General features: G+C 43.1%; 1 protein-coding gene across 29 annotated transcripts in view; it reads right to left on the reverse strand.

Moving 5' to 3' along the window:
- RBFOX1 (RNA binding fox-1 homolog 1) overlaps positions 1-25,588 on the reverse strand; it is an 845,440-nt gene that overhangs the window by 612,095 nt on the left and 207,757 nt on the right. The window contains exon 1 of one of the 29 annotated variants that reach the window (XM_086941223.1): positions 13,533-13,638. The exons of 27 other annotated variants lie outside the window; for them this stretch is intronic. The gene's annotated coding sequence lies outside the window, so the exon portion shown is untranslated. Of the gene's footprint in view, positions 1-13,353; positions 13,490-13,532; positions 13,639-25,588 lie in introns of those variants that run through there. One more of the 29 variants, XM_086941224.1, reaches the window with a different exon arrangement.

Raw genomic sequence — 25,588 nt, forward strand, 5'->3', positions numbered from 1 at the left:
GGTATCGGCTAACTTTTGCTCTTGCATTTTAACAGTGGCAAACTTTAACCTTACGCTATTCATACAACTTTTTCCGGTGCACCTTTTAGTGCAGTTTTGCTGCATTGAGGTTTGTTCATTTGTTCTGCAATCCTATAAGAAGATTGTAACTTTGAGCAGCCAATTTAATATAATCCACAAAATTGCGAACATTATTTCCTCTAATTAGTATTACCAGCAAAATACTGACTTTTTTAAATTACTAGCTGGCATATCTAAGCAATCTAGATTGCTCCGTGGTTGTTGATGAGCAAATGTACCCATCATGACACTTACATCTCATCTCTTTTCTCTTTTAACCTAGAATAGTTTGAAATATTTAGAGCAGCCCCTCATGAATGTAAATTTGGTCATTGTATTTTGAGGTATTGCAAAAATGGTGCACCTGATATTCATTGACTCTGCATATTTCTTTCCTGGTAGGTCCTGATCTCTAGCACGATGCAGAATTGTTCAGAACATTCAGCAAAATACATCCCACTTCCTTACATTTCTAGGTTTTTTTTAAGGATGCAGAATCACTCTGTAGGCCCCTTTTTCTTTAGAAAACTTTTTTTTCCAGAGTATTTATTTTATTTATTTATTTTTGAAGCTTATAAAGCGCACAGCTACCCCCAACGGGGGTGTCCCGGTGCTAGAGGCAGGCGGCAGATGAGGAACTAGCCAGGGTTTAAGGGATGGAAAACAGCTGGGTCTTTAATGAACATCGGAAGAGTGTCTCCGATTCGGCCAACCGCAAGGGGAGAGGTAGGCTGTTCCAGGTTTTGGCAGTGATCACAGAAAAAGGAACTCACAAGCTTTGTGTAACATTGTACCTCATGATTGTCTTTTTTTTGTTTTATTTCAGTTAGAGTAATAGTATAAGACCACTTTGCAATCTGCTGTGAAAACGCTCTATAAATATGGTAGTGCAAGAAGTGTCATAGCACAATACCGATAGGTGTGTTCCATTTGCTGTAGGCTACTGTTGTGTCCCTCACTGTCATGGAGTCAATCCGAAGGTATGTTTACTGTTGGCCTATGACAGACAGGAGAGCTGCAGAGTATCTTCTTTGGGTGAGATATCATCCAACGTGGGAGATATTCTTCAGGGCAAAGGACTGTGAGTATCAAAAGGGCAATGCACTTCAGATGTGATTTGCTTCATGACTTACTGGCCCATGCTTCGAGTTACAAGAGTATCTCAAGGCAGCCACCAATCCACACTCTAGACAGATCAAGAAAGTGCTCCATTGTCCTTCCTGATTTGTTACAAGACATGTAGCTGGGTTGTTAACAAGCTAATTAATTGTGGAAAACTGTAAATTGGTAAAAGTTCAGGGAAAGTTAATAACATGAAATACTTTGGTGCCTTGTGCTTTTTAAACCTGTAATTCCACCACCCCTGGTCTATGGGTGGTGGTGGCCAAATGTGGGTCCAACCGCTATAGGGTTTACCATTCAACCCTGCAAGCCACCAGCAGAAGATTTATATCAGCATTTTGGTACTTGCGCCTTCGTGACTTTGTGTGCCACGGCTATACCATTCTCATGGCATGGTCCAGCAACGTATCTGATAGAGAGTAACACGTATAAGCTGGTGCAGTGGGATGATGGCAGAGTGTGGACCTAAGTGGATTAAGGGCTTCCAAACAGGTATGCACAGAGATCTTTGTGTCTGTCTTTAAAAAAATATTATCCCTAAATGATGGTCACCAGTGGAATCCTAGATGAGTCCTATCACGTCGGCCATGAGCATACACTCCCTGACCCGAATGGGTAGAGGAAGTTTGGATTTTTGATATGAGCCAATACATGTTGAAGCAGTGGGTTTGGACACATTGCTTTTTTAGTCATTAAAGGCTTATCTTTGCCAGGTTTTTTGGCATTCTCTCTGAAAGGTGGTTATCTTATGCATGCAGTTAATCAGAACTTGTTTTCACGAAATCTACACTTACACACTTGCAAGGAACAAATGGGTTTTAGCACAAGGAGTGGGTCTGACTTTGTGAATTGGCCTTTACATCTCTTACAACCCAATTCGAATTCTGTGCATTCTTTCAATATTCATAATGAGCGGTGAATTTCTGAGAGATGGCATAGAAGCCAATACATGTTTCTGTTACTATACATCGAGGTAGAATCCTTTCAGAATGACACAGGCTTCTGAGGGATCTCAGTGCAACGTTTTTCAGGTTGGCAGATTAGTTGAGAAGTAATCAGACAGGTAATCTCAAGTGCAGTATTATTGCAGCTATTATTCCCACAGTCCTTGTAATGAGTGCCTAACTGTGAGGATTGACTACATAATGGTGGCTTTCAAGGAACACAATAAGCGTCACTATTTTTTGGAAAATATTCGGATAGATCCAATAGGCTCTTCCCAATATCTCCACATTACACCCAAGGACAATTCAATTCAGTCATTATCATTATCAAACTCATCTGTTGTAACAACATCTGCACTAAGATGTACAAACCATGTGAATCTGCGGTTGGACTCTGAGTTTCAGGTACTTAGAAGTATCCATGGTCATCTTTTTTTAGTCAACTTCAAAACAAACTGTCAATTTCCAGTATTCGGACCATTGCTTAGTTTGCGCCCATGGTTTTGGGGGGGCCCAACAACACACGTTTTCCAGGACCAACACTTATTTGTTATCATCAGACTTCGAACCAGAACAAAAGAAAGCAAAAGGGGTAAGAGAGAGGAAAAGAATGACAGAAAAGTCAGTAACAAAGGGAGAAAGTAGGAAATGGCAAATAACATAATATGCAAGTAAGACATAAAGGGGCAGGGAGTGAATGACAGTGGAAAAAAAGAACCCTGTGATTGAATCAAAACTAGAAAGCCTTGATTTTGGGTTATCCTGGAGTTCAATGGTGCTGGGGGTGGGCGTCTGCGAAAAACATTAAAGAGCCTCTGCACTTATTCTTTTAGAAATGAAGTACTGGTTCAAACAGAGCCTCACTATTCAGAATTTTACATCAGCATATAAAGCAGTTGCTGATCAGTATTCCAATGCAATAGAAACGGAGTCTGAGCAACTTTCTACATTTTGAAGAGGACAAGAAGCCTTTGCCTTTACCTACAGACGTGGAAGTTAGAGCAATAACAAACATCATGCATATGCAGTGAATACAACTCATTTCTAAGTGTGTAGGTTGTCCAGGTAGTGTATTATTGTCAAGATACTGTGATAAGGTTATAAGAATGGTGAAAGGCAATATATGTTCATGAAATTTTAATAGCATGCATCAGATGCTTTTACACAAATAAACAGTCGAGGATATGAGAGGCTAGATCAGTTAATGCAAAAAAAATCTCACTCTCCTTCTTAGGGAAATCCTCCAGCATCTAGTAAGTCACTAAATGTGAATACACATTAAGCAAAGGTGCATTAAAAATGCATAAAACAATATGGTATAGTCAACAAGATGCATTGATACTGGAATGAGCTTGAAAAAGCAATGAAATCCTGGTGACATCTGAGTATATGAAAGGTCAAACAGGAAAAAGTATGAAAATGTTATGAACCTTGACAGTGTATGAAAGGATACTGGGTGGGACTGAAAAGGGGAGTATTGACTATTAGAACATTGGAATGTTGGGAGCTCCATTGAAAACAATGGAGTGCTCTGGGCTTATAATGGCTGGTATAAGCCTGGAGCTCCAACATTCCAATGTTTCTTTGTTCACAGCTCTGGCTGTGAACAAATGCTTCAGGGAGGCTGAGGGGATTCCAATCCCCTCACGCTCCCAAAAGGCTTTGTTTGTTTTGTTAGAACATTCTGTCCTCTAGTGACAGAATGTTCTAATAGCCTTATAGCCCTTCGTAGATGGGCTATACCGCTATTAAAGTCCCTCTCCCTTGTTATAGGCCCTTGCCTTCGGCTCGGGGCCTTTAACGCTGGAGAGGGCCTTTAATAACTGGTATAGTCCTCTACGGCGGGCTATAAGGCTATATTAACTCTTTTGTCCGATGACCAGATGGTAAGCTGTATTCATGACTTTAGGGCCAGTCCGGGCTGGTTTAGGGGTGCTTAAATGCAAAGGTTCACATTCCTCCTCATTAGCATCACTTGAGATAAATGTGTTCCTGAGACTGGACTGCATTTTGTATTACACATGTTGTGCTGTGGGTGTTAACTCCTTAAAGGCACTTAACGCCCCACAACATGGGCACGCGGTGCAGGGCTGCTTGAGAGACATCCCACCCAGGCAGCCCGAGTTGCCTCACTAGGGAATCCCTCTGCAGGCCATTTGAGACTTCCCAGACTGCTCATGGGGCCGACTAGAAACAATACAATAGTATTTCAGTTGAACAATACAAAGAAGGGCTTATGTGTTATAATGTGTTATGGCTTTGTAAACACTCGTGCACATATCTATGAAGAATATGGGCAAGGGATTGGGGAGGTGAGATATATAGAGGTATATAGAGCTATATAGAGGTATATAGAGCTCACATATTCAGGAAGAGCTTCGTCAATAGACTCAACACAGCAAACAGATATTGATATGATTGAATGATCCACCAGAAATGGGGAACCCACAGCAATATCAAGACACGAGCAAGAAAATATGCACTATGAAAAATATGTACTAAGAAAAAAATAAAATTTAAGCAATCTGTTGACATCCAGAAACATGTCCAACAAACATAGCATCAGTCTCCTTTAAATAAATTCTAGCCCAATGTGATCAGTTGAACATTCAATGTTGTCTACGCATATTTAATGACCACACATAGTGCAGCTTATTTTTGTGGGCTCTCTCACTTGGCCCATGCCATAATAGTTTCTCAAAATTCACTAATCTAATAAATCACTCAGAAAATGTTTTCTCTCACTGTCAAGCTAAACGTGGTCTCCTCTGTGTCAGTATTTCAGATAAAACTTTTGAGAACTTTAACTCTATAGGTAAAATAATTTTCCAAGTGTCGCCTCCAAAAACAAATTTCAATCCTGTCTAGATATTTTAAATGGTACATAATAGACAAGGTCAGGCTATTTTTCTGATTTTCCAAAACTTTATTAAAGCATTGATAGTTTGCCATGGGCCTCACTGCAGGGCTAATTGATGAACATGTCACCTGTGTGGTATTACTTTAATTGTATCCCAGGCATGACATCTAAAGGGTTATGTTTAAAGGCCATGCAATATTTTGTAGCATAACCCTTCAACTTTTCTCTTTTTGTTTGTTAATTTTACGCATTGTATAACTCATCATACTCCCTGCTCTCAGCAAGGGTGTAACACCGGTCCAGGCAGCCCATTCGGCAATGCATGACCCCCACGCAGTCCAAGATCTAGGCATATCTGCATCATATGGGAGGCTGAGGGGGATCTCACCAAATTCTGCAGGGGGCTTCCATAATTTTGCGTTAGGCCACTGGCTCTCAGAATCTCATGGACGAATAGCATCTTTTACCACACAAGTCAAAACTAAGCATTGCTTAACAATGCAATCCACACCACGGCTGTTTTGTAACCATGAGTTCCATTGCAACGCAAGCCATGACAATGACTTGCTTTAGGGATGCGGTGGACTTTGGAAAGTTTAGCTTATTATTGCAACTAGAGTCGGTGTAGCAGTAGGGAAGGCGTTGGACTTAAAAATCGAACAACAGTCCAACACAGCATTCCCTAAAGCAAGTTGCTGTAATGACTTGCATTGTAATGAAACTTGTGGTAACGTTGCAATCTCGTTACTGACTGCATTGTAAAGGCACTTTGATGTATTGCCTGCGTTGTAATAGATGTTTCCCCTCATGGACCTGTGTTAGGCTTTCTGTGGTGTAATATATGTGTCTACTATGTATTGACTGACTCTCCCTGGAGTTAAAATTTGCCTCCATTTGCAACTCTTATCCCCATCCAATGGTTAGCAATAAAATAACGAATTTGTGTTATTTTTGTACTCAAATGTCACCCAACCCACCATAACACACTGTGCTGGCATATAATGGTGTATGCCATCATATTGTATAGTATAAATATTTTTATCATATTGTATAGTGTCTGAACACTGTTGTAAGTGCCCAAAAATTCTGTTAATTGAATTTAACAAGAAACAAAACAGCTTGCCAGCGTAGAAGCGTTAAATTAAAGTAGAAAATGACAAAACCTCCACTGGATCTACATGAAAGTGAATGCACATGTACAAATCCCTATACACACAAATGGAGTCAAGCAAATATTATATATAAAAATTCAAAATAGTGAAGAGACACAAAGCATGCAACTAGGATAGCAGGCATCTTAATACAAACACAACAGTGTGAGCCCAAAGATTAGGGTCAGACTGAATAGACACCAATGAACATTTTAGACCAGCTTAAAAACTTTGTGCATGAAAACTAAACAGTGCAACAACCTAATAAACAAAACTATCCAGTGAAGCAGTCCGGATGCGAACGAGCCTGACCAGTACTCTGTGTCTAATTAGCGAACAAACAACATGGAAGTTAACCAAAGGAGTGTATGAAGAAATACATTTTTAAGAAACAACATAGAAGAAAAGTGTCAGTGACTAATATAAAACATTAAAAAAATGCAATGTGTATGGAAATATAATACGCTTAAAGCATGGGATTTGACTACTGATTTGTATTAAATGAATCACAGTCTTTAAACTGCAAAGGAACAGAATGAGGATGTGTAGAAAAAGTACAAGACAGTGAACAACCTTAATAGGGGCAAACTATAGGTATGTATAAAAGTACAACATTATGAACAAATAGAACAGAACTAGGGTATTTATATGATGGAACACAAACATGACCGAAGTCAACTCACAAAATGTGGAGTATTCTTGGAAGGCCACACCGCAGTTTGTGTTTTTAGCTATCCAAACTCACAAAGGAAAACCGTAAAATGGAGTGTTTGCACATTATCTATACCTCTACCTTACGTATTTTCAATTTCTATTCTTATTTTTTTTATGACATTAAAACAACACTCGTGTAAACATTCAGGGAAGAAAAAAGCCTTCTAGGTCTTCGCACGCCCAATATAGGATTAAAGGATAGCCACTTGGGAGTGTTTATGTATAAACCCTGGAGACCCATGCTTTCTTTATGAAACGAGGAACTGGTGTGGGTTTAACAATTTTACAATCATTAACCAAATGCCATGTGTTACTATGAGGGCCTGCGCTCCTCAAAGATTCATGTTCTACTTATCTTCTATCATGGAAACCCACAAACCAATCAAGCGTGTTGAAAGTGAGGCATGGAAGTTTGTTTTCTGTTGCCTATTGGTTGTTTTAGGTATATTGGTTTTAATGAATCTGAGCTATTAAAATCAGGGGAAAACTGGATGGGATTAAATGCAGATTTTAGATACGCCATATCAGTCCAGCTTGGGGGTCAATTGTGGAATTTCAATGTTGTCAACCCTGCGTTTCCATTGATTATGCTTCAACTTAAGCATCCTGCGGCTTTGCCTGCATTAGAACACATGGACAGCATGACACCGTCTGGCAACCAGATTCTCTCTCCTTCAGGTTGTGTTGAAGCGTCCTGTATTGCATCTGCACACCATTTCGGGCACTGCAACATTAACACGCCACGGATGCCAAGCACAGCTTCATAAACAGGGCTCTCTATTGCTGCATAAATATGTATGTGTATGATTTATGATATTAATCTTCTCTTTCACTTCTCTTTTTCAGGGCTCTTTTTTTATTAAGTTATTTTGCGCAGTGCCCTCGCCTCCGTACCTTATCATGAGCTTTTGATCATAGCCGCTCTTAAAGTGAACCGCCGATCATGTTCAGACTCTATAAAAGCTTCCAATGGTACAAAGGCGGGGCCGGGCCCTTCTGATAAATCACGCCATAAAAGAAGAAGTGCCCCCCTCCAACCCCACCCCCAAAATAGTAGGTGACTTTAAATTACTCCGCAGCAGTCACGCGGGTGGTGGTGGAGAAGGTTAAGCTGGACACCATATTTGACTTGAAGAGCATGGGGTAGTGCAACATAAAAAGCAATTCCCATGTTCTAGTTTTATTTTATATATTTATTAACATTTCTTCCCTAGTGTAGCGTACACTCGAAAAAAGTGTCCAAGTTGCATTAAATTCGAGATGATCGTTGCCCAGATGTTATATTTTGCTGCCGTGGCTTAAGATTGATAGAGTACATGAGACCATGCAGCGGAACATAACCAAGCAATCTTGTTGCTTCTGTATTGTTTCTTATTATATCCTAGAGCTCCTGAAAAGGACTTTCTAAAGCTTATTATAAAATATTTACAAAAAATTACTTGGTAGAAGTTTCAGAAAATAAAACCATGCCCCATTGTGGTCTCACCCCACTTTCAGCCTCACCCACTCTTCTTCATTTGTCAGCACTCTTCTCTGACTCTATCTCACTTCGCTTCCATTTCTTTCCACCCCTGATCCCTGTATCACTGAAGTCACATAAGTTGAGTTAGCTGGTTTTAGGTTGGGTGTGCTTTGAGTACAATTGTCCATATATTCTTGTATATATCACCTGATACATTTGAGGGCTGATGCCCCTTCCTGCCCAGAATCAGTTGCAATAACTATGTAACATTTAAAACAAATGTGATCCTCATGGTTTAAATGGTGAACTCAGTGGTCCCTCATTTTGATCCTCATTGTGTTAATGTTAAACTCAATGGTTGCTCATTTTGGCTTAGGTGACAACACTTTTCAGCACTGGGGATCTGGTTGGAATCCGATCTAGATGCAAACTTCTGTACTCTTCGATGATTTTCTCAGTGGCCCAAAGTAAAGTGGTTTGACGAAGCTACTACAGTTACAATGGTTGGGTGTCCATCCCACTCGAGGCCAACACATTAAATGCATAGGTGCCATATGTCCCCTTGTCACGTGTGACACCTTTCACATGCCCAACCCTGTCAGTCAATAACACTTTGCAAGCTTAAAATGCTGCTGGATAAAAAAAATCATGCTGAATGAAGGTCACAGGGACACTTAATAGCTATATTAACAGTAAAAAAAGTGTTGTCTCTTTGCTGGAAGTCATTGGCTATAGAGGTAAGATGTATTAGATATGTAATTAGAACAAACTTCTCTCCTACCTGAGCAGGTTCTAATGGAGGCTGGTGTGTGATGTGAAAGTGCCAGCTGGGATTAGCATGTGCGTGACATCACTATCCTGTGCCATCAACCTGGCACCAAACACAAGCGCATTCAATTACAAAATTGTGTCTAAAAATGACCCAGTTTGCATGGTAGCATGTAACAGAAGCCTTACTCACTAAAAAAAAATCTATACAATGTTCTTCACAAACCCTTAAAATATAATGAAATGTTCAAGGAAACAAAGCATAAGACTATAGTCAGTTGCAGAAAAAGAACATATATTGCCATTGGCTACACAGAGTTATTAGATAACACATGGCCTAATGTGCTAGGAGGTGTTCAGTTAATAGGAAAACAACCTTGATTCACTAGCCTCTGTCTAACACACCACACAAACAAAAGTGAAAAGGCAACAGGCAACTCCCCCTAATCACTTCCTGTTAGCTGCAACTGCCAGCAAATTGCTGGTGAGGATTAAGTGGGGAGACTATCACCGGATCAGTGTCAAGCAGAAAAAAGGCTCAATTTGTGAGCAATCAGGACTCTGTAATCACCTCCTTAAAAGCTTTAGCAACAGCTAACTGTAGACTTTTAAAGGGTGGATGCAGCATGCGCTTAATGGCAATGGAAAATGCGCGCTTTCGGCCCAGTAAAATATCAATTTTGTCAAGGAGGCGCACTCTGCCAATTAGGTTTCTGCTGTCTGTCAAACGCACATGCTGGATGTATGTGCAGGGAGCATAGGCAAAGAAGACAGTATGGATGTCAAAAGAATTCATTCTGTGAAAGTATGCAGGAGAACCATGCCCGATCTCCTGTACAAAATGAGTGATGCCAGATATGTAGACGAGAAAAGCTAGTTCAATCTTATCGTACGACCGCGACTCGCCGCTTCACATGCAGGCACCTTATAGGCTGTCGGCAATTTACTGTTCCTCCCATATGCCAGGGTATACGTCCCCTTCACTTTAGTGGAGAGGGGATTCTGCTGATGGCAAATGGGTCTGGATTGTCACTCCCCCACTCCCCTCAAGTATTATCCCCTCAAGAGAGGAGAGGATTCCAGGAGGGCTACTTAAACCTGGGGGCCCTGAAGCTCTGCCTCTATGTGCTTCTTCTTCATATAAACCTGCAGCATATTTTTATTTCAATGGAAAGTCTTGTGGTCCTATTTATTTATGGTGTAATGTAATTATGTATGTAATGTGGGAATCATCTAGTTAAGTTGGTGAAGAGAGAGCAAAGCTTTGAATGTTTGCATGCATGCTTTTTCCAAGGAGGGTGAGATCAAATGGTTTTGGAGGGACATCCCTGTTAAATAAATGCAGAAAAATTGTTTTGGAGGGTGAGGAAGGACTTTAAGCCGCGTGATCCTGTTTATGTCTCTGGGAGGCATTGCAATTCAATTATTTCTAGAATGACCAGGAGTCCCAGGAGGGTGAAACCCTACACATGAGGGTCAGTTGAGAGGTATGCCATTTTGGGATATTGGGTCTCTTTCTAAAACTGCATTGGACTAGCGGGCAGTTCTATGTCAAGATGGTTAAATGCATGCATTTTCAATGCCATTAATGTTTTGCTAACTTAAACTAGCCCATATGGCATTCCTACCGCTAGCAACTGCAAAATGTTGTTCTGTCATTAGGGAAATTCACAGTTTTACACTCTGCAGTCATGGAAAACACACTTTTACAGGAACTGTCTCCTTGGGTTTAGATGCAGAATATGTGGAAACGGCCATCTGAACGGGGTGATCCCTGTGTTTGCGCGGGTATGAGTGTGTGCGCGCGCGGGGTATCCTTTGCGCTCCAGAGCGGTTCAGGATTTGACAGCGGATCAGGGAACATCCTCAACCATTGCATCATCCGTCGAAGAGCACGAAGACTGCTCTTTTTTTCCGGGGGATGCTTGTCATCAAGCCCTGCAGAGAAAAATGCTAATTTCTCTTGTGTTCCCCTCCCCCCTGCTGGTCCGGGGATATCATTGGATTAGAAAGCAGACATTCAGCGACACAACAGGACAGCTATATTGTATGGTAATGTTCAGAGGGGCTCTCTTACTTTCCTAGTCTTCGACACACTCCACTGAAAGGCAGGCATTCAAATGGGATCTATTTCCATGGCATAGCTCAGACCTAATTTGCAGGAGTCTAACAAAAAAAAAAAAAAAACAACTCTGTGCTTTTCATGCAGCTAAAAATAGACAGTTCCCCTTATACGCAGGGCACTTTCTCCAACAGCAGCCGCAATTAATTGCTTTTATTGTACGTTATCTCATATAGGAAAAGAGATGTGGGAACACGGTGGGACATGTGTCTGTGTGTGTTATCATTCTGCCGCGAAGCACGTCTTGTCACCTCTATGCATCCGTGCTCTACAGTACGAAGGTGACACGAATAGGATTTTCCTAAACGTCCCTCTGCATTTTTTGTGTCCTATAAGCCCCGAGTCATAAAAAAAAGTGTGTTCCTTGCTTTAAGTGTGTTCTAGTGTCCCAATATATGAAAACGTCATCACTCCGCTATTTGCTCTAGAAAAAAAAATGGTAATAAATATTTGAAAAAACAGTTGAGTAAAGGCGCTCTATCAATGTCAAACATTTCGACTGATGTACAGGATTCGGAATACCCTGAATACAATAGTAATGCGTTTAAAAAAAAAGCCTTTTTGTCCTCTCTTAAAGCCAGAATGGAAATCAGGCCCCTTTGGCACAATAAAGTCAGTCGCCCTACTCTGACGAACAACGTGACCCGTCACGATGTCTGGGTCGCCAATGCTTTGCCCACGTTTAACGGAGACATGATGAATCCATACTACCTTGGTTTATAAACACGAGTAACAAGACAGCAGCAGTGCACAAACAAAATCTACACACAGCGGAGAATCCCACCGCACACACTCACCTTTTTGTGAATAACATGTTTGTTTTGGAGTCAAACCCTGTTTTGCTTCCTTTACACAGCACGCGGAAATTGAGGACACATGTTCCACAGGATGCATGTTTACATTCCATCTCTGCTTATAATGGTCTATTGCCCCAAAGCTTCCACCTACATCGCCTGTTACAACTAGCAAACGTATTTCCTAAGCAAAAAGATGTCATGTCATTTTCTTGTGACATCACACGAAGCAACTGATGCTGAGCGTTCGCCTTCTACATCTGACCTAATAATGCCATCGTTGTGGTCCCCTATAAAAATGTAGCTAATCTGCTGCGTTCGTATTTCTTGTTTGGCCACCACTACAGTAAATTCATTTTATGGAGCGGGCGTTCAATTGCAATAAAGCTGTCTGTTTTTAAGCTACTTACGTTAAATTCCCCCTTAAAAACTGTAGAAGTTCCCTTCATGTTTTTTTACGATTATGGACTGAGTTGCTCTTTGTCGTGTCACTGACATTCCCGGATAACACAAATAAGAGAAGCATTATTTTCATGAATGCCTGGCCACATTTATTTGAGGCAATTCACTGCTTGCTACCGTTACAGTACCTTGGAGAGCCACTGGCACAACCAGCACAAAGCATAGCATGTGCTTTCTCGAAAATTGCAATAATTATTCCTCTACCTCCAATACAGCCACCAAACATGCTGAATCACATAATTATGTCAAACTTTTTCCAAAGCCCTCGAGATCTGAGTTGGCAGTGACACGCCCCCTTTCATGCCAAGTGGACACATGACCTGGTCAACCAATCAAAATAAAGCATGTCCCAAAGAAAAACACATGCACGGACTGCAAACGACATGCCGCCTATATCTGAGCGAAACACGGACAATTGCAAAAAGAATCACGATTGTGCAAACAAACACAAGTTCTCCTTAAAGTACAGAATCAGATTTTGCCAACGACTTCGGCAACAACTGAAATTTCCAGCACTGCCTCTGTAATAGAAAATAGAAAAAAGACAAAAAAAAACCCAAGACAAAATACAAACTAAAATTCACACCTTAGGCATTTATAGTGCATGACTTCTAATTTTCAATCGATATGCCTGCATGCCTATGCACATCAACTTTGCAAAGGGCGCTTGGAAGATTAAGTTTTCAGTAAATCGTTTTCCATTTTCTATTAAAATTCACAGTTTTACAAAAGTGTTTTCAAGGCAATACAGCATTGACTAAAGTAATATTTCAGCATTTAAACAATGTAAAACAAGACCAATAGATGACACACAGGCAGAACTCGGCATATCCTTTGTTGAGTTAAGACAAATAAGAAACATACATGAGTTTCCGTCTACAAAGCGGTACGTACTGTATGTATCTCTGCAGCTGGCTGACACTGCAGCGGCGCTCAGCCTGCTTTGTAGGTCACGGATAGCTGTACCCGCAGCAGTTGTAGTGGAAGGCAGCTGCTTCTGGTCTCTCCTGATCTATATTCATGTTTCTGCCCCCCGCCCCCACGAGCCCCAATTCTAACGCGTACAAACTCACCCCACTGCGCAGTAACCCCGTGCGAGGTCAAATGGCCACGAGGCAGTGTTAGAGGCTAGTGACGAGCTCCATGCAGCCGACGGGGGAAAAAAAGCGTGGAAAAAAAAAAGAAATGCTGTAAAAAAAATAGCAAGGGGTGTGCTCGAGAGGAGAAAAGAAGGATGGGAAATTAATATTCCAACAGGCAGGGTCCCTCCGTGTTATTAATCATGCTGCTTCTCCGGAGCGAGCGGAGAGCCGGGATGTGCACGCGGGAGGGGGGGCCGAGAGAGCGCCATTGGATGGCAGCTCTCATTCCCATACATCGCAGCCAATCCCGTCTTTGCCTTAAGGTACAAATTTTCTGTTAAGCAGCCGCACAAAACCCGGGGAGATGAAAAACTGTGCTCCCTGGCTTGCCGTAGCTTTGGTCCGGTTAATGCACTATAAACTTTATCTGAGATGGCGCCTCGGTTGATCCCCTCCTGCGCCGGGGTCACTGAACGGGAGGCAATTCCACCCCCAAACCATGCCCTAATCGAATCGCAGCCTATTTCCCCGGACCTATAATGAAAAAGGAAACTGAAATAATGCAGGTAATGTTAGCAGCCTCCCATCGCTGTCTGTCGTACATTATTACTGCCGATTGCTCGCCTCCATTTCGCCTCTACTCCAACAATGAATATATTTCACAGCTCACTTGCTTTACTGTGTGGGTGGTATGGCAGAGACACCTACACAATATGAAGGAACATCTAAAACAATAGGGTTTGCTTCCTGTGCATATCATTTAACAGTCTGCTGGTGGGAAAGGCAATTTTATCCATTTGCATCAGAGGGAATAAACAGCCGAGGCTGGTGAAGAATAGGCGAGGCTGTGCCCTTAAATGCCTCCAGCTTCTGTGTCAGTCAAAACCACAGTTACAACCCAACCATTCCAATACCGAGGGTATGACCCAGGAAGAAAGGTAATACACCAACAAAATCCCAGTCAAAATAAACAGCTACACCACACCTGTGTACCCTCTTGGGTTACAACCCAGGAAGAAGGCAATATGCACTCACAATTCCAGTCAAAATCACAGATATAAGCCAACTGTGAAACCTCTTAGGAAACAACCCTCACAATCCCACTCAAAACCACAGTTACAGCTTAAACATTAGACTACCTAAGAAATGACCCAGGAAGAAAGGCAATACACTCTCCTGAGCCAAGTCAAAACAATAGCTACACCCATGGCTTTAAGTGGGCCGTCTCTCGCCGGTGCTGAGCATGGGAATCTTTAAAAAAAAAAAAACTGGAAACGTGTCTCATTCGGGCTCTGGTTTGTGCCCAAGCACAGGCGGTCCGTTTTTTCCGGACTGCATTGAGAGCAGGCAAGTCGAAGTGCGCGTGCTCACACTGCTCACTTCTTACTAGTGGAGAAGTTATGGCATGGCGGCATGCCAGGTGAGCGTTGTAGGGGAAGGGAAATACTTTAACCCTTTCCGTGCGTCAGACGGCCCCCGACCGTCCGATTTCACGGTGGGTGTGTGCAGAGGACGGCCGGGGGCCGTCCTGACCACGCCCAGTCATAAATCACCCGCACCGCGGCAGAATTCTAGCCGGGGTCAACAGGTTAAAGAGAGTCATTTTCTCTGTGGATTTCCCTTCTCTTTTTGAAATTCAGGAGCAGCCTCATTGTTGTGGTGTCACCAGGGCTGTAAGTGGTTATTTATCTCATGCAACTAACAAACTAACAACCATTAACAAGGCCAATAGTCCTGACCTGTTGTAGGTATGATGTTACTTGTTGTATCATATCTGCAGCCTCGGCCGGTAGTGGGAGTACCAGCCGGGCGGTGACGTGGGGAGGGGGAGGGGGGTAGTAATGTATGGATTACAGAGTTTAACAGGTAAGTAAACATATAAATAAATAAAATGAATTTCGTTGTGCGCACTGCATCACCAAATGCTATGCAGTGGGCGCAACAAAATTGCGTACTCCCACTACCGGCCCGGCTGCATATCTGGATGCAATGACAGAAACACTAAATCACAAGTTGGGCAGCACACTATGCTAAACACAGATTTTTAGCTTACCTGTTTTAAGCCACGTTCCTTTATGAGACTCCCCAGTTTTTTCATCCCACTTAACCTCTTCGATGCGTCCGACGGCCCCCGGCTGTCTGACGCTACGATGGGCGTGTGCGCCGGACGACCGGGGGCCGTCCGAACTGCGCATGCATCAAATTCCGCCGCACCGTGGCAGAAGTAGCTCCGCGTCGAAAAGGTGAGAGCCCTGGCTACGCCGCAACCGTGTAACCTCCAAGGAGACAAACCAGAAAGAAGGCAATATACACTCACAAATCCAGTCAAAATCACAGTTACACGTCAACTGTGTAATCTCTTAGAAAACAACCCTTGAAGGAAGGTAATAGCCCCTCACAATCCCAGTAAAACCCACAGTAACTCGCCAACAATGAATGGAACCACTTAGGAATCAACCCATGAAGGAAGGAGATACACAATCTCAATCCATGAAGGTGAACAGATCCCACCTGGCTTGGTGAGCTCATTTGGCAAATTACTTTCAGTGGATCATAAAAATGGCATCTGTCACAATGCACAGCGAAAGACACACTAATGATGGACAGGATGCAGAAAAAATCAAATATTTACCCTCAGTAAAGAGCTGGGTTAAATCCATCTTTCTTTTGCTCACCATGCCACCCCAGTTTAGACCCAGCCCTATGTGAATCAGTCTTGACCCTGCTCCTCATGGGAACAGTACAGCCCAAACTGCCAAGCCAGGTCCTCCCTGGACCAAGCATCCACAGCACAGCAATAAAAGTACACATTGGAAAATGCCATCCTGGTACGTTCCCATGAAAATCTCACTCACTTATCCACCAACACAGACAATTACATTTTGACAGACAGATGAGGGACAGGCAAACTGAGTGACAGTGAGAATAGGAAGATTAATCAAGAAATATCCAGAAATTATGAAGAGAGGCAGTCCATGAAGTCAGATAGGCAAGCAACACATTCACATAGATAATCTGCTTGTCCGGCGGACCCACCTTTCAGGCACCGCCTTTAAATGAACCGCCTTCATTGCCTCCCTCACCCTTGAAGAAAATTCCAAAACTAGGGGGCATATTTGATTCCAATTCATCTCATTCTATGGGTTGCTTGTATACACTAAATCACACTGGTTCTCATGGGGGTTACTTCCAGATGATATAAATTGCTCTAGCATACCAGATGAAAGCATCTGAAAACCACAAAGAGCCATTAACCACCCCACAATTGTTATGCTCAGACGCCACCTACCCAACTAATCACCCTGAAACCTCCAATCTTCCAACCTTCCAAGAAACATCTGATCTTCCAACGCCGCACTGGCCGAAACCCTGTGCATCCACAGAGCCAGAGCAGTCGGAGGATCCTTCTCTCACATTGCAGCCAAGACCTGGAACGAGCTACCGGCAGACATCAGATACACCCTCTTCCTGAACACCTTCAGGACGACCCTCGCGATCTGGCTGTTCGGCTAAACTGATCTGCGGACCCCCCTTCGGCGCCTTGAGACCGTCACGGGTGAGTATCGCACTTTCAATTCCCTGATTAATTGATTGATTGATTGTGCATACATGTCATTACTGAATATTGCTAATGAGCAGATACAGTTAAAAGGTGGGTGTTAGACCTGTCATCCTTATGGTGGTCTTCCCAAAATGTTTTACCTGCTTATCTCCACTTTTTGCTGTATCTTTGTGTTGGCCTTAGGACTCTGAGCACTTTACCACTGCTGTGCATGTGCTTCTTCTCTAAATATAGTAACATTTGTGTATATTCAATTGACATATTTAGTTTACTTATATACCCCTTGTAAAGTGGTATATAATATACCTAGGGCATGTACATTAAGCGCTACTAGTGGGCCTGAAACCCTAATTGTGACACCCATACAAGTAGTCTTTCAAACCTGTCTAAGGCCTGCCATTGCAAGGCCTGTGCGTGCAGTTTACTGCCACTTTGGCTTGGCATTTAAAACCACTTGCCAAGCCTGAAATTCCACTTTATCACAGATAAGTCCCCCCTAAGGTAGGCCCTAGGTAGCCCTAAGAGCAAGGTGGTGTGCAAGTAAAGGTAGGCTATGTCTTGGTAGGGTTTTCATGTCGTAGGAGTAACAAACAGCTACATTTGTTTTTCACTACTGTAAGGCCTACTACTCTAATAGGTAACATTGGGAGTTCCTGAAAACCATTTTAAGCTGTAATCCCTGATTATAAAGGTGTAGCTGTATCATTTTTCAATTTTTTTGGAATGGTAATGGTAAATCCTCCTTACTGGTAAAGCTGGATTTAGCATTACTGTTTTGGAAATCCCACTTTTAGAAAGTGGACATTTCTCTGCTTTTACTGCTCTGTGTGACTTGGAGCCTGTCTCCAATACATGTCTGGGGTGGGTGACAGCTTCCATTTGTGTTTTCCCTCTACACAGCCACATACAGAGGAAGGGTGGGTTTGACACATACCTCATCTGTATTCATCTGCTGTCTGATAGCTCTTCTTGAAAGGGAGGGGTAGTTGACACACCTGAATAATCAGTGTCCTGTGTCCCACACAAAGAGCTGAAGACTGCCTACTGATTGTCTGGAGAGAGGGCTAGGAAGAAAGGGAGTGCACTTCAAGGGCCTGCTTTGAAGTCACCACCATTTCAAAGGCACAAGTGGGTATAAGTATTGGGCCTCTGACCCTACCAATACTGTGCACTACATGGCCGGTGAAGAACTCTGCCAGGAATAAAGACTTCTGTGCCACAAGGATTGCCACTCTGTTTGACTGCTGTTCTGGGAGAACTGATTTTCTGCTTTGCTGTGCTGCCCTGCTGAGGACAACGACTGGACCTATCTGACTTGAACCCACAATGACTTCAAGGCTTGCCCCCGTTTTGAAGTGTCAGGGCTATGAAAGACTTCCTTCAACCCTGCCACAGCACTTGGACTTTGCCAGCTGTGAGTCCTGCCCTGCCAAGTGGTGTAAATCCAGGTGACTTCTGCTGTACAGACCCATCAAAACTGATGCAGGAATTATTTTGCACCGATCGGAACTGACGCATTGCCCTTCGACACTGGCACGGGAGCTGATCAATGACATTGCTTTGATAGACCGCACGACTCGACGACAACAGACGGTGTTGCTTGACGACAACACAGTGACTTCATCGTAAATGGGGATCATTGACAAAACCTTCATCACCTGTGTCAACATCGATGCATTCTACATCCAAGGTCCTTTTAGTGGGACCTGCTTGAGTCCTGCAGCCAGCCTGTCCTCCATTGCAGTTGGCCTGAACTCTGGATTTACCCCGGTCCAGCACAAACCCAGGTAACCCCTAAGTGCTATTTGCTTTTACGCACCATTTTAGTTTAATCTTTAAAATTCATAACTCAGGTTCTGTTGATTGGAGTTTTGTGTTTTGGTCGTGTTTTACTCATAAGAATATAACCTATTGTTCTAAGCCAGTGTGGAGTATTTTTATGGTGTTTTCATTGTGCTACTGTGAATTGCACAAATACTAAGCACACTGCCTCTTTAGATAAGTCTGACTGCTCTGTGTCAAGCTACCAGAGGGTGAGCAAAGGTTATCTTTTAGAGTGTATCTAGCTTACCCTGACAAGAGTGGTGTTTCCTGCTTGGACAGGGCGCATACCTCTGCCAGCCAGAAATCCAATTTCTAACACTGTACTTAAATCTTTGCTCAGCAGCACCCTGACTGATCTAGTCAGATCTTCCAGAAATATCAACCATGCAAACTGCTACCAGCCCCATTTAGAATTATGCAGATGGTTGTTTACATAACCTGTTACATTTGAAACAACCTGTCTAAACAATTATCACGTGTAGTTAAAGTGGCTTTAGAAAAGGCGATGTTGAAGAAGTCATTTTGATGATTTGTCTGTCTGCCATGTGCATTTAGAGGAACAAATAGAATCCCACATGCGCAGCAAAGGCACAGGAAGATCATTACATTCCAAAATGCTATTATGAAAAGCGAGTTTAGAAATTCACAACAGAAGCAAATGTAAGCTATTAATCCATAGAAATGAACCAGTAGGTCAAAGGGAGACATTATCATATTTTGCTCCAAGCACTATATCAGTGTGGATTCAGAATACAAATTTGTGCCTTTGGATTGGCCACTGACATTAACATATCACGGATTCAAGCTCTGTGACTTTTACCGGTTTGTTCAGGGCTTTCATTTTTGTATGGATAATAATTAATGGAAAATTAAATATAGAGGTGCAAAAGAAATTCATTTTCTCACCCTGTCAACATTTTGGCATTGTGATAGGCCCTCACATACTATAAACACACATGGTCACAGGCAAGAACACAGCGGTGTACAAAGAAATGAAAACTTTTGTTTAAGAGAAAACGATCTTGATATTATCTTCATAAAACTTGCAATTTTGATGCTGTACACCCCAAAAATCGTAAAGAAAAAAAAATGCATGGATCAAATATGTGGTAGTTACACATTGTATCTTTATTGACTAATTACAGCACATAGTAATTCTTCCTTCAGCGCCAGGAAACCCTTGCAGGCAGGGCCGGACTGGGAACCAAAACCGGCTCTGGCAAATTGCTCAGCCGGTCCCTTGGGGGTTGGGGGTGCGGCCGAGCTGGGGGCCGGTTTTGACCGATTTTGTTACATAGGCCGATAATGCAGCTATGCTGCAAAAACGGCCCTGTATCAAAAACAGCCCCCAAGGGGTCCAAAACCAGCCCCCACCATGGCGGCCCACCGGGAAAATGCCGGTGCCCGCTACAGCCTGTCCGGCTCTGCTTGCGGGTGATAGTACACTTCACAAATACACCTAACATAACATAACATTCCATCCAGTGACCATTTAGGAAAAGATTTTGCATACCAATTTCCCTATGGATTCACCTTGAAAAATTACGACATACCCATATTATTTACGCGAAAAAGTCTTCCCAGTCAATCTCACAATTGTATGTGATCTGTAAAACGTAACAATTTAGTATGTAATTCTGCAGCTTCCAATTATGTTGTGTTGGATCACAGGATAAAATTGGAAACAAGATTGGCATTCATTTACATATGTGTGACATCCACTAATGGGTGCAGTGCAGAGCTTTTCTGTCATTTGATCCTATTTCATCCAAAGGCTACACCTGGTAAGAGTTGGAACTAGACAGACTCCAACACTGCAATGATTTATTTTCTAGAAAGGTCTGATAATGACTAAATGGTGATCGTCCTACAAACAGTTTAGTCATTAACCAGCGAGACTCATTTATTTTTTCCTTGAGGGGGGCACTGATTTGAACGGCATCCCATTTGAACAAACGAGCAGAGGTTCAAAGCACAAGCCAGTGTGTGGACAGGGGCCAGAATCCGAGCACTGCAGGCTACGGGAAGCCGATCTTATAAGGAAACACAAAAGATCAATATGAGAAAAAAAAGAGTGCTCCTGGTGTAATTGAAGTCGTACATTTTTACCCGGCTTCTTCCAAACACCCAATTACTGCTATTTATCAAAAGCGCAGACAACACCGAACCTGGCAAGATGAAAAACAAATTTTACTAAGTCTGGAGAAAAACTGCGCGAACAGGAGCGGGAAAGGATACAAATAATAAATAATTCAATATTCCGATGGAAAGCACTTGCAGAAAAAAGGCCTGAGCTGATTCAAACATCACAGTGAGGCTGACAAGGGATGTATCGATTCAGACAATTCCATCGTTATTATTCTTGCCCGAGTCCTTCAGGAAAGCTGTTCCTTTTGCACTTTTTTCTATGGCAGCGACCTTCCTTATTTCATCTACTTTTGAAAATTAGCATTGTTTTTTTTTTTTTCGGTGGATGAGGCCCGTTTGCTAAGCCAAGGCATAATATAATTAAGAAAAACAGCTGATCAATGTTGGTGCTACTGGAACGCAGTTCCAGGAATACCTGTGCATTTGTAAACAAACAATTGTTGTAAATGTAAATGTTTAGGAATTTATATAGCGCAAATCACTGAGCGGCTTCTAAGCGCTTGCTTAGGGAACCCATCCTGGTATTCCCCTGTGAGATAACCCCAGCAGGATATCCGCAAGGTGAAAGCCAGGCATCCTGAGGCAAGGGGCCGTTGTGGAGATTAAGCAAGCTATTGCCCAGAGTCGCAGAGTGTGAACCCGTGAATCGAGTAGGCACCGGAGCGAGAATTGTCAAGTCCATGGACATTTTAGGACTCAAGACCCCGCCAAGCTGGGAATTGAACCCTGGTCCCAGGCTGACCTCTGCTTCCAGGTCTGCCTCCTCTAACCAGTGAGCCACACTTCTCCACTATGGTGCATAAAGTTGTTGCTCCATGTGTATCAGGCAGAGCATCGAACACACAAGTATGTCAACATTAGACATGAGATATCTTTTAGTAAAATGTACTCTAAAAAACTGAAACTGGGAATTATGTGGGGCACAAATGCCCATGCATGCAACGCTCTATGGTAACTGGCTGAAATTAAATGCTGCCACTCTTCCTAAATTATTGCTCTCTTCCATCATTTTTTCCTCAGTTTAATTTACAACAATAAGGAGAGGTTAAAAAATAAATTAGAAGTAAATAGATGAAAGAAAAAAACAACAACTCCACCAAGGACCAAGATCTCCCCCATGTAAGGAAGGACTAAGTGTAATAAATTTGGTCTCACGCTTTACATTGTCTTAATCCGAGAGACAAAGCTGGATATTGAGGAGTGATCCAACTCTCTGAAACAGGAACTGGGATGGTCCATCTTCTCAGCAATCTGAAGACCCAGAGAGAGATGAAATCATGAACTGCTCAAGAACCCAGGAGCATGTCTGCTGGAATCACTAGGAGTGGCTAGTAATCACGGATGCACCGAGCAATTTGAGCCGACTCCATCATCTGTAACCATGAGATCCATGGAAACATCACAGCGCCTGAGTTATTCACCCAGACTTGCTACAAGCTCGAAGCAGGCACATTGTGTGGGTGAAACACAACCAGCTAATGAGAAATAACCTGCGAGAATGTGTACAGGAACATGCAATTCTGCATGTCATTCCCCATTTCCCTGGAGTACACTCCTAATGGGTTTTCAGAATGATTCCCAACACTACTAATACCTTCCTGTAGGATACTGGGATTTGTTGCAGTACCCCCACTTATTGCCTTATCTGGTGCAACCATGACTGAAAATGTACTGGGTTCCTACTAACCAGACCACCAGTAACAGCGTTATTTCCCTAAACTGTACACATTTTCTACAATTGCACCCCTTTAGGATCCTTGTAAGTTCCTAGAAGGGGTATGCCTGGTACCTAGTACCTTGGAACTAAAGAGGGACCCTCTGGGCTGCTGCCATATTGTGCCACCCCAAGGGAACCCTCACCAAGCTAATGCAAACTGCCATTGCTGCCTGCATGTCTTGGTGCAGAGTAAACCAAAGAGTCGGCACACATCCTTGTGTGCCATACCTGCCAGAAATACATGTGGTATATGTAATTCATCCCTATGGCAGGCCTTACAGCCCTAAGGCAGGGTGCACCATACCCATGTGTGGGCATATCTGTGGGAGTGGATATGTCCCTGTGATATCTACGTTCACCCATAGATGTTACAAGTGCACAGGGAAGCCGTAACAAGTACATTGGCTGGACACTTGTCATTACAAGTTCCACAGTTACATGATAGCTTCACTGTACCCCAAAGTATTTAGTACCAAACACCTCACCTTGATAAGCCCACCCGGATACCAGTGATGGATTTATTAATAAATGCACCCAGAGGGCATCTTAGGTGCCCCTTGAAAACCAACTGTCTACTATTGTGTTGACTGACTGGTCTCAACAAGCCAGCCACCCTAGATAGATTTCTGACCTTCTGATGTGAGAGCCTTCACTCTAGGAGGCCAGGAACAAAGCCTGCTCTAGGTGGAGGTGTTCACACCACCTCCAAACAGGATGGGCATTCCAGGGCGGGAAGCTTCAATGACCCTACCACCTTTGTGATGCAACCCCGGGCCTTTCCAGATAGTGGAGGTGCCCACCCCCTGTTCTGACCCCAATTTTTGGAGGCAAAACAAGTGTGAAAACTAATAAGATTAGGTGGTGTGCCCACATCCCTCCAGTACCACCCCTCGGGTGGGCTAGCTGATGTGGACTCCACTTTTCAGAATCCTCCATGTTGTTTTGAATGGAATTAGCTGCCTAGGGTTAGGGGTATGCCCCCTTCCTACAGGAAATGGTCATACAGAGGGTGTAGATGCCATAAAGGTAGGAAGCATATTGGCTTTTACCTGTCACTCCCCTTAAATGCCCTTAAATTGAGTAATTAGGTGGCACTCCTGAAGCCAAGAATTCAAATTTGACGGATTCTAGAGAAGTAGGTTGAAGAAGAGTTACTGCCTAGCAAGAACTGCAGAAAAACTTTGGAACTAAACCCTGCCATCCTCAGTCTTATCTTGAGAATCGTGACAGAGTGACTCATCCTGCAAGCTGGAGAACTACCAAAGCCTTTGGCAGCCTGCCAGCACTTCAAAAATCACCAACAGCCTCCCTTGGAGTAGATGAGCTACTCCACTGCAGTCCTCAGGCCCCTACAAGCACAGTCTGCTCCGCTGCGTTGCAGCTCCTTGGCCCGACCGACGTTGCAGATAACTAGGAGAAGGTACTCATGCTGTGGTAAGTCAGATCTGTCTCCCCAACAAATGTGAAGACACCAGGACGAACCGGATCCGGGCAGCACCAACGTCCAGGGTTTTGGAAGCCCTGCTACAAACACCAACAGTGACTCCACTCAGGATTCTTACTGCGTCTGGACCAAACAGCCGCTGAGGCACATCAGCATCACTGAGAACCACTTCAAGAGTGGCACAGCTGCTTTCATTTTGCCCCGGCCAACTGTTTGTCCCCTACCGTAATGTGCATCTTTGTGCAACCAGCTGAGCTGACCTAACCATTCTACACCCAAGCTATCTGACCCTGGTTCCATGAACCGGCTATACTCCCTTGCTCCAAGACCCCTTGCAAACTAAGCCCCCATTTGAGAGCCCTCAGACTTGTCCCCAAGTCCCCCTGAGCAGCCTGTTTTTGGGTGGGGCACCTTCACCAGCTATCAGACTCACAAACACCATGCTCCCGGTAGAACCTGGCTCGTTCGGAAATAACTGCTGGTAGTACTTTATACCTTGGCCCACTACAACTCTGAACCCTCAAATTTAACCCCTGCACCCAATTGTACGTACCCTTATGCATCTTAGACTTTTCATCCCGTAGGATTGCATTGTGTTCAAAAGCAGACAGTTTTGAACATTTTACTTACCTGTGAATTTTGATATCGAAAACAGTACTTACCTTTGAACGAAGTTCTTGATTACAAAACACACAAAAAGTAGTGTTATTTTTATAATTTGTTTTCTGATTTATTCTTTGAGTGTGTGTCTCATTTATTGCCTCTGTGAGTAATACAAATACTTAGCACTACTCTCTGATAAGCCTAGCTGCTTGCCCACACTCCCAGAAAAGAGAGTTGCTATTATGTACTTTTGTCTCTCAAACTAATTGGGGACTCACTGGACTCTCTGCATAGTGTATTTAGTTTTTTTTAACATTTATAAAGAGAGCCAGCTTCCTACACTTCCATAGTGGTACTCATGGATTCGAAAATACCAAGGCGAGTCTACTGCGTGTGCTGTAGTGGGGCCCCATTAACAGGCAAGCAAAAAAACTTTCAGACTCATTTGGGCAATGTTCGTTAAGAAGGAATGGATGCCTACTGCTGCAGGTCAGCATCGATCATTGCATTTTAATTACGAAGAGAAAGCATTCCTCTATTAGGGGCCTGCAAGCAGAGCTGTATCTCCAGCGCTCGATGTGTTAATTACAAGCAGATAGCACACGCCATGGAAAATTAACAGTCTTGCAGAGGCATCAGAGGTAAACACAGCAAACTAGAACTGCAGAAGGGTCAGGCGGGCAAGTCAATTCTGAGGAAAGATAAAAGAACTGTCATGTATATGATTGCTAGTGAAAGGGAAGAGGGCA

The sequence above is a fragment of the Lissotriton vulgaris genome, chromosome 10, assembly GCF_964263255.1.
Source record: "Lissotriton vulgaris chromosome 10, aLisVul1.2, whole genome shotgun sequence".
Classification (NCBI taxonomy): domain Eukaryota; kingdom Metazoa; phylum Chordata; class Amphibia; order Caudata; family Salamandridae; genus Lissotriton; species Lissotriton vulgaris.